Source organism: Mustela putorius, unplaced genomic scaffold, assembly GCF_011764305.1.
Source record: "Mustela putorius furo isolate JIRA1106 unplaced genomic scaffold, ASM1176430v1.1 tig00003983_pilon_pilon_pilon, whole genome shotgun sequence".
Classification (NCBI taxonomy): domain Eukaryota; kingdom Metazoa; phylum Chordata; class Mammalia; order Carnivora; family Mustelidae; genus Mustela; species Mustela putorius.
Genome location: NW_025422123.1, coordinates 7,796,584 through 7,807,030, shown reverse-complemented (window position 1 = coordinate 7,807,030; position 10,447 = coordinate 7,796,584). Strand labels below are relative to the sequence as shown.

General features: G+C 46.7%; 1 pseudogene; it reads left to right on the top strand.

Moving 5' to 3' along the window:
• The first annotated feature begins 1,327 nt into the window (after positions 1–1,327).
• On the top strand, positions 1,328–9,916 carry LOC101679506 (annotated as a pseudogene).
• Positions 9,917–10,447: the final 531 nt, after the last annotated feature.

The following is a 10,447-nucleotide window of genomic DNA, read 5'->3' as shown; positions in this document are numbered from 1 at the left end:
CTGCTGCCCTGTGCCTGGCACACAGTAGGAACACGATGTAAGTGCATTTGAGTTAAAACTATCAAATCATGGCACTTTGGCTCCTCTCTGTGGGCCCACAGATGATTCCCAAATACCAAACCCACCTCAAAATGTTAAAATGCACTTTAGCAAAATTGCAAGTTACCATGCAGGGGAGCTGTTGGGCCCAGAGCTCAAACCCTAACTGTCACGCCTGCTCTCCACCACCTCGGCGGTGGGTGGAGAGGGGTATCTGAAAAGGGAGGGGCTGACCAGGAGGGGCTTCTCTGCTTGTTCATTGCATCATCAGGAATGTTGGGCCTGAAGTGAAGATCACACCGGCCTCTCATCGCATGGCAAGAATGTGGTCTTTAGGAAAGGTTGGAATTGCCACCTCTTTTGTTCGGGCCACAGCGATGGATTTGCCAGGGAGAGGACGGGTGTGAGGTGGAGAAGATGGGAAAATGGTGATCCGTGAGTAGGCAGCAGTGAGGTCTGTGAGGAGAGCGGGTTGGGGGGTTTGGCTGCCACGGATCAGCCTTGCCAGCAAGTGAGGAGCTGAGACAAGGGGAGGCAGAGGGCAGGGGGTGGCTGATGAAGGGCCTTCATTCAAATGTGGGTTCTATTCGGTGAGTCCTAAAGAGGTATGGAAGGTTCCTGAGCCCTGGGAGGGTGGGGGGTGCCCAAAAGAACACAACTGCGTTTGAGGACAATCAGTTTGTCAGCCAAGGGACAGGAAGATGAGTTTGGAGCAGAGACATAGGTTCCTGGTTCCTCTGTGAATTCTGCGGAGAGGTCTGGGACTCAGGCTGACCTTGGCACCTGGACCAGAGTCGTAACTCAGTGTGGAGCTGGCAGAAGGAGGGGGGCTCGAGAATGGCTTGAGAATGGAGGGGGTTAAAGCTAGCAGCATGTGAGGGCCTGGCCTCCAGGCAGACAGTGAACAGCCATCAGGCCCTGGGGCAGTACTGGCCTGATTCAGCCTCATCCAGTCACCGTCTTCATTAGAACACTCAAACCTAGGTGGTCCGTCTGCGGCTGCGTGCTTTTGTGCTAATTAATTTATCCTCATCAGAGGGCGCCATCCAAGTGCTCGGTCCCCTCTCCAGGGGTGGATGAACCAGAGGCCAAACTTGCTAAACTTAGATGGCGTTGTAGGAAGGATGATGTGGGGGTCATTTGTTGTCATGAATCATGGCTATATCTTCAGCAGGTGCCCTGTGCAGGAAGGCTGGAAATCAGAGATATATTTTTGAGACTGCTTTATAACAGCCCATGAGAATCTCCTTCTTTGTTTTATGCTTCCCCGAAGCAGAGCCTCTGAACCATGACTGCTTCCCAAACAGCAGCCTTGGCTGCAAATCAAGACAGTCTTGCACCTGTAGGATGCAGGTGGCCAGAGGGGGCTCTGGACGAGCATCAGTCTTTCTCTGCCACGCCTTGGGGTCCCCACATCAGCAGCAGCCACCTGTCTTTGTGTTGGTTGTGGCCACAAAGGCAGAATAAACCTATCCCCGTAAAGCAGGTCTTCATTCTTGCCCTTTGTTGCTTTTCTACTCACTCAATTGCCACCCAGCTGGGCACCCGTCCTCTGTGAACCTTCCATCCCAGCCCGCGAGACGGCTTCCTCCGCTGATCCCTTCAAGGCTAGACTCACTTGGAAGTTACCCTGTGCCTCTGGTTTCTTCTCTTACCATTTCTTTTTTCTTTCAGGTTTGAGCCTCTTCTTAGCTTCCTTCAATAAATTCATTCTTTGAAAGGAAGGACCGTGTCTTGTACTTAGGGTGACATACGATCTTTTATCCAAACCAAGACACTTCCAAGAGTGGTATAGATGTTGCTGGGGCCTGCTCATATTTTCTTGACACTCACTGTTCTTGTACATTCTGACATTTTCCTACTGCAAGCTGGAGGCCTTCCTCTATTCACTGGAGCAGCTGGAAAGACCCAAGCTAACCCATGAGCCAGGGGCAGCTGTGGCCAGTGACGAACTGGAGCTGGTGTGGAGATCCCCAGCTTCCTCCTCTGGGACAGATCTGTGGGCTGTTCTCCACAATCTGCCAGGGTCCCCCAGTGGGCTCGCATCCCAAGTGCTCACGGCGGTAACCAGCTCACGATCAGGCCCTGGACTGGTTCCTTCCCTTCCTGTGAAATTTCCCACACCCACCTCCCAGGGATAACCCTGGGCCATAGGGATGTGTGGTGACCCTTCTCCCAGGCCTCTTGGTCTGGCACTGCCTAGCATGGCGCTGGCCCAGAGCACTCACTCACATTTTGCCAAATGAATGTATGAATGGGTTTAAAGAATGTTTCGTTGTACCCCTTTGAGGGCATGCTGGCCAGTTTCTCCATTTCCCATGTCTGTGCTTGTTCACACTCTGCTGTGTATCTAATTAGAGCTTCTTGCGTCTCCCCCAACCCTAGGCTCCCACTCAGCTGATGACCTCACGTCTTATTTCACTGGGGACACAGAAGTCATGGGAAGGGACGTCCACATGTTCTCCCGCCTGCACCCATGCTCAAGTACCCTGCCCGGCTGCCTGTTACTACAGATGACCTGCCCACACGTCCGAAGCTCTTGCACCTCTGCCCCCTCTGTTTCCTGCTCCTTGTCTTGGTCTTTGCTCAGGTGCTGCCGCTCAGAGAAGCCTTCTCCAGCTAAAATCGCATGCCTCCTCTCAGGCCTCCCCTCTATTTTCCTCTGGAGCTCTCCTAAACCCTGGTGTCCTGTATGTTTTGCTTGTCTTTGTTGTCGGCTTCCCTCCCCATGTACACTCTATATAGACAGGAGTCTTTGTTTTGTTTGTTGTATTAAGAAAGGTTTATGGAAAGAAGAAAAGCAGGAAAGCTTTTGAGAGAGATAATGAAAACCATTTAGAGCGTAAGGCCAGAAATGGACCTTGAAAGTTAACCTCCCTCACCCCTTTCTCATTTTATAGAGGAGGGAACAGAGGCCAGGGGACCCCAGCGGTTAGGTGAAGAGCAGAATGGGAATCTCTCTGTCTCAGAGCCCATTTGGGAGTCTATCCCATAGCTAACCATCACAGAGTGAGGGCCTAAACTCTAGTTCTGTGACCCTCGGGTAGGGGGTGGTCAGCTTACTCCCAGTGCTGCTGTCTGTTGGTCACTGTTTATGTTCTCTAACGTGACATTAGCTCCCCGCTAGAACCAAAGCCCTTGAGATCATGAACCAGGGCTTCTTCCTTTGAAATTCCCAGTGCATGACCCAGTGCATCCTGTGGTGGGAGCTGGAGGCCCCGGGAAGCCTCCTGCCCTCCTCTAAGCTCACTGGTTTGCAAAAATCATCCGTTATTATTGAGCTGCCTCTATGTGCTAGGGGCTTCAGGTATGCCAGGAGGGTAGGCACTGTTGGCCCATTTTAGGGATGAGGGCACTAGGGCTCAGAGAGTTGAGCAAGCTGCCCCAAGACTGATCAAAAGCAAGTGGCGGTGTCAGAAATCATTCCCTCTCCAGGATGGACAGAGAGCCATGGGGTGGGAGAAGGGAGTAAAGATGGTATATTAGAGAATGTATATTTGCCACCTGCTTATTCCCTGATGCCCAAAAGTCCCACAGGAAGGCACAAAGTGGTCCTTTGAACAGGGCCAGTTCAAGGGCTCAATGACTGAGGGAGATTCTCCCCTGAGACAGAGTTTGGATCATGCAAAGAAGTGGGATGGAGGGTACCAGGTCCTGGAACAAGGCAGGGGGCCCAGAAGGTGCTGAGGTTGTGGGGACAGGCAGGAAGGGGTACCAGACACACCGCCTAGTTCACAATTTAGCTGATGGCACAGGACAAGGAGTCAACAAGTATTGATTGATTGCTTGGTTGATTATCTCTGACATATCCCACTTTAGCCCCAGAAACAGGGCCTAACGTGCCAACTGTCTGCTCGATGTGGGATTTTAGCAGTTATGATTTTCAAGTTGGAACCAAATATAGACCCACATTGAGCTGGATAGAGCTCTTAGACTGCAAGTAAATCGCACAGCCTTCGGAGCCATAAACAAGCTTAGATAAATAAAGGCTGGGTCGATTTCCTGGCTGTGAATCTCAGAATGCTCCCTTGGAGGTGTTGATTGATACACTAAGACTCAGAAGTGAGCATCGCACCTGCCTCATCAGGAGGCGACAAGTGCGCACACCTTCCCAGGCAGCTCAGCGGAGGCAGGGCCTGGCCTAACTTGGTGGCTGCTGGGCCTTAGCGGGGCCTGTGCTCCCAGCCCCCAGAGCACGAGAAGAGAGAGACAGATGTCATCGAGTCCGAACCCCTGGCTTCCCTGAAGGGGAAACTGAGCCTCAGGGATTGGCAACTTGCCCAGGGAAAGGGATCATTAGAGGCCACAGTGGAACTGGAAACACCCCTGTGCCCTTAGGTACATCCCTGGGCCTGCTCCTAGGCCATTTCGGGCAGAATGAACGTGTCCATGTCTAGATTTCTGAACACTCCACACTGAGGGCATGCTCTGGACATCCTTCTTAAAGGCAGGGCCACCTGGGCAAAGGCTTTTGCTAGCCGTACACCTAGAGAAGGTTTCTCTGAACTTAAAAGGAGTACATGAACGGAGTCTCTTGACGCTGCCACTCCCGGGACTTGTACTGGGAAGAAAGCGGCTAGTACAGTCATTTTTGAACAAGAGAGCTACACCATCGCCTGGAAGAAAAGGAATATATAACAGAAGAGAAAAAAATAGTCCCTTACCATGTGATATCGGTGAGTTTCTCCTGAGCTGCTGCGCCTTTTCAAGACTTTACCACTTCTCTCCCAGGCTTGTACCATTGCCTTGTAAAACAGTGTTTTAAAGAAATTGTTAAAAGGTTTTAAGTTACAATAAGATGCAGAGAAAAGCACGCCGTGTGCCTACCACCACAATTAAAAAAAAAAAAGCTCACATCTTCTTATTCCATACCTGTGTACATTACGTACACTCCATGCATGTATACGTAATATAGATACCACGGGCATTCTATACGTGGGTGTGTATATAATCTTATAGCTGAAGCCCCTTCCCACTTCCCCACTGTCCTGCTCCCACCCTCCCCTCCTCTGTCACTGATAGCCTGAAATGGTTCTGTATTATTTCCAGCCATGAAGGTACAGAATTGGTCTCCAACTGAATGTACTTTTTGTAGCTTAGTATTTTTTTTAAACTTTATTTATTTATTTGAAAGAGGGAGGGGAGGGGAGGGAGAACGGGAGAGGCGAAAGAGAGAATTTTAAGCAGGCTCCACACCCAGTGGGGAGCCCAATGCAGGGCTTCATCTCATGACCTTGAGATCATGACCTAAGATCATGACCAAGAGCTGGACGCTTAACAGACAGAGCCATCCAGGTGCCCCGAGTAACTTAGGTTTTGATTCAATGTTATGTTTTCAGGCTGTAGCCATGTTGATACACGTAGATCCAGTTTCTTCTTTTAATTGAATTAATTTTAATTTCAAGCCTTCATTGGAGTCCAGTGTATTAGCTTGTTAGGGCTGCTGTGACAAAGTGCTAAAGACTGGGTGGTCCAAACAACAAAAATTCATTTCCTTGGGGCGCCTGGGTGGCTCAGTGGGTTAAGCCTCTGCCTTCGGCTCAGGTCATGATAGCAGGGTCCTGGGATTGAGCCCCGCATCAGGCTCTCTGCTCAGCAGGAGCCTGCTTTCCCCTCTCTCTCTCTCTGTCTGCCTCTCTGCCTTCTTGTGATCTCTTTCTCTCTGTCAAATAAACAAATTAAATCTTTAAAAAAAATTCATTTCCTTGCAGTTCTGGAGGCTAGAGGGGGCAAGATGAATACGTTGGCAGGGTTGGTTTCTTCTGAGGACCCTCTCCTGGGCTTGTAAATGGCCACTGCTTCTCCCTGTGTCTCATTTCCTCTTCCTAGAAAGACATCAGTCATACTGGATTGCCTCATTGTAACTTAATCACCGTTTTAAAGACCCTACCTTCTGTGGTATATATATGTACATATAGACATTTAGATACACACAAGGGAATACTAGGCAGCCATCAAAAAACCATGAAATCTTGCCAATTGCAATGACGTGGATGGAACTATGCTAAGTGAAATGAGTCCATCAGAAAAAGGCAATTATCATATGATCTCACTGATATGAGGAATTTGAGAAACAAAACAAAGGATCATAGGGGAAGGGAGGGAAAAATGAAGCAAGATGAAACCAGAGAGGGAGACAAACCATAAGAGACTCCTAATCTCAGGAAACAAACTGAGGGCTGCTGGAGTGGACAGAGGTGGGAGGGATGGTGTGGCTGGGGGATGACATTGGGGAGGTATGTGCTATGGTGAGAGCTGTGAAGTGTGTAAGACTTATGATTCATAGACCTGTACCCCTGAAACAAATCATATATTATGTGTTAGTTTAAAAAAAAAAAAAAGACCCTATCTGCAAATACAGTTACCATCTGAGGTCCTGGAGGTTTAGGATTTTAACACATGAGCTTTGGGGGAATTCAGTTCAGCCCACAATAGCCATCATGTTGGTAGTTTCTCTCTCTCCTTTTCTCTGTCTCTCTCCCTCTCTCTCTACTATCACAAGCAGTGTCATAGTGACCATCTTTGTATATGTCTCTTTGAACACATGAGGGGATTTCCCTGGGACCAGCACTGGAAGTGGAGTGCTGGATGCAATGGTGTGTATATTGCAGCTCGATTAGACGAGGACACATTGCTTTCCAAAGCAGGCCTGTAACTCATACTTTCACTAGCAGCGTGCGAGTGTTTCATGAATGTTCAGTATGGCCAGACTTTCAAATTTTGCCAGTCTGATGGTGGTGAAATGGAGCCGTATTGTGATCTTAATTTTAATTTCCTTGATTGTTTATGAAGTTGACATTTTTATGTTTATTTAATGGCCATTCATATTTTCCGTTCTATGAATCACCTGTTCATACCTTGGCTTATTTTCCTATTGTTCTATCTTTACTGATCTGCAAGAAATTTGTATATATTCTAGATACCATTCCTTGCTTAACTCTAGGGATCTCTTCTCTGGTCTCCTTGCTTCCAGGGTCTCCACTTGTCAATTCTTCTTCAAGGATCTTTACCCTCTTCCCAGAGACCACAGGATAAGATGCAGACGTCAGGCCCTCATGACTGAGCTGAAGCCTGACTTTCCAGCCTTCCTCCCCAGCTTCTCTCCCTGTAGATTCCAACCACCCAGGCTGAGTCCCAGCTCCAGGAGCATGCATCACGTTTATGCTTCTAGACCTTTGCATGCTGCTCTTGCTGCCCGGAATATCTGGCCTCTCCTTTGCTGACTGCAGAAATTAGATATGCTTTTCCAAATCCAGCTCTGATGTCAGCTCTTGGGTAAGGCCCCACAGTCCCTTCACAGTGGGAGGACAGTTTGTACATACCATTACCATGTTAACTGCACCCACTGTTTTAGGGTTGGTTGTTGAGCTCTATTTCCTTGGCCAGATTGTGAGCCCCACCAAAAGCAAGCAATTCCCCCCCCCCCTTTTCATCTTCATGTTCTCAGTACTGATATATAGCAGTGCTTGATGTTTGTTGAATTTTATTTTTTAGATCCTTAGTGCTATTTAAAAGATTACAATTATTAATGAGTAGGCAGCTGTAATAGAATTGTTTAGATTATTCTTCCTGCCTGAAATTTGCTCATTATCCCTAAGGTCATAAACTTGGGTTCACAAAAAACTCTGCAGGATATACAATGGACAGATGTAGTTTAGCTGTGTAAGCCCGAGTTGGGGGATTGGAAGAAAACCCACTGTGAGTAAACACTGAGAGGTGGTTGCTATAATAGTTACAGCAATGCTAAGGCATAGCAATGAAAGGGTAGTGTCTAGAATGAGACAATAGTCTGCTCTCTTCTCAGATAAGTGTCAGAGTGCTATTGGGTTCTGAGCATGCTTTAAGAAGGAGGGACAGACCAAGTAGAATACCTTCAGGAGGAGGCCAGCCAAGAGAGTAAGGAGATAAGATTCCATGTCACCTGAGATAGGACAGAGAGAGTCCAGGCCGTTTATCCTGTAGGCTGGAGTCACCAGAGGTTATATAACTGTCTTCACACACCATGCACAAGGGGCTGTCTTTTGGAACAAAGAATCGAATTGTCCTATATCTTTCCAAGAGAGACAACCAGGGCTGATGGAAGAAATTTATGAAGAGATGAACTTTTGCCAAATAGATTAAAACATTTTAAGCATACAGATGTGAGAAGATGGTTTCGCTGTTTCGAGAAGGGAGGACTACTCCATTGGGGTGGGGGGAAGTATTTATGAAATAGCCTGGTGACCAGTTGGCAAGAAATGATGTCTAGGGAACGTGGGGATCAAATGGTGATTGGGTTTGGATTACATGACCCTTATAGGCCTTTCCAAAGCTGAAATTTCACAATTCCATGACTTTGAGTCAGATGGATCCAAGTGGGGGACCAAAGTCTCAAAACATCTTTGAGTCCTGCTAAATGAAGTTTATTCTTTGATAGGAAGGACCTCCAGCTAACAGTCTTCTGTTGTCCCCTGGTCCCAAGCCCCATCACCATCTTAAGCAACTCCATGTCTATATAGATGTCTGAGACAGTAAGCTATCTGTACTCCCAGCCTCCAAAGATCTTCTCCACTCTCTTGGGTACCTACTTGGACAAACCCTAGAATAACAATGCCCAAACTATAATGTATGCTAGAAAAACATGGATAACTTGTTAAAAGCATAGTTTCCTGGGCTGTAGGAGTATAACATATGATCGAGGTTTAAGCCATAAGCACACTGCTTTCCTATGGATCTTGTGATTGGTCTGGGGATTGGCATGTAAGCAAATCAGAGCTGATGAGATTCCATCAGACAGTTAGGGTAGATGGTGGTACTCTCTTACATTGGCTGAGACATTATTAGGTTTCAAGCTATCACATTCCTATCATGTTAGCAGGAAGAGCCTAGAAGCAAAGCCAAAATGTGAGAAGATAAATTTGAGAGATAGGGAAAATCTTGTTTAATGATACAATTTGAGTTCTGAACCCAAATACACCCAGAGCCAGACTGTCCCTGGGATTTGTGATTATCTGCATGAATTCATTTTGTCTTTTGTTTAAGCCACTTGAATTAGGTTTCCTGTCACCTGGAAGTTTCTAAGTGATACAAGCGTAAATACTATTCCTTGCCCACAGATTTGATTGGGTTGGGCTGCCAGAAGAGGTGGGCTTAGTTTATAAAACTTGTGCTCTTGCTAAAGTGCATGGCTGTCACCCAAGCTCTGCTGGGTCAGCACCTACCTATCATGTATTTAAAGCTCCATTAGGTACTGAGCATTCTTCCACATCTACAAGTGATTGAAATAGAAGACTTGATCCTTCCCCTCAACAAATTTGTGCTCTATCAGGTGCAAGACAAAATATGAGGCAAGTGTCAAGTGAGTTATGTGGGGGTAGGATCTTGGGGGCACTCATTGTGTATTGGGTTGGTCAAGTAAAAATGCATGGACAACAGGGTGTCAACAAGTTCTTAAAAAGTATATGAATAGAAGAAAGGAAGGAAGCTTTATGAAAATCTGGGAAACCACTTTTCACCCTGGGCCTGGCAGAATGGCTTCTGCAAAAAAGGTGGCAAGAAGAAGGTTCATTCTGTCTTCAATGAGGTAGTGACCAGAGAACACACCATTGACATTCACAGGTGCATCCACGGAGTGGTTTCTGGAGAAGCATGCCCCTCGGGCTCTCAAAGAGATCTTGCCGTGAAGGAGATGGGAACTGTAGATGTGCATGTTGAAACCAAGCTCAACAAAGCTATCTGGACCGAAGGAATAAGGAATGTTCCATCCTATATTCACGAGTAGTGGTCCAGAAAACAGAAGGGGTATGAAGGTTCACTAAACAAGCTCTATACGTTGGTTACCTATGTACCTGTCACCACTTTCAGAAATCTACAGACTGTTAATGTGAATGAGAACTAATTGCTGATTATCAGATAAAGGACTAAAACTGCAAAAAAAAAAAAAAAAACTGGAACACCATTTCTAAGCAGCTTATATAAACTTTGAGTAATATATGGTCCACGGAACAGAAATAGAGTTAAATAAACTTCCATATAATTATATCATATAGTGTGCTTTGGATGAGATAATTGTATAGGCAGACAGATGTACCTGGGCAGAAAGATGAAAAATCCAAAAGGCCTAGGAATTAGAGACCTTTTGGGTTACTAATACACTAACCCAATGTAGCTAACAGTGGTATAAAATGTTTAATTGGATAAATTACATGCTTTGAAAGTTGCCAGGTTGTGTGTGTTCCTCTGGCTCTACAGGTTAATTGCTCTGTTAATTTGGAACAGGGCTTGCCTCCTCTAAAACTGACAGTGGATTTAATCTTCATAGTGTCTCTCTTACTTTCTTGGGAGAGCTGGGGTGGAATGAACACTGGACCATGTTCCATGCCTGTTCCTGTTTTTAGAATGAGGTCAACCAGGGTCCCCTCCACCAGGC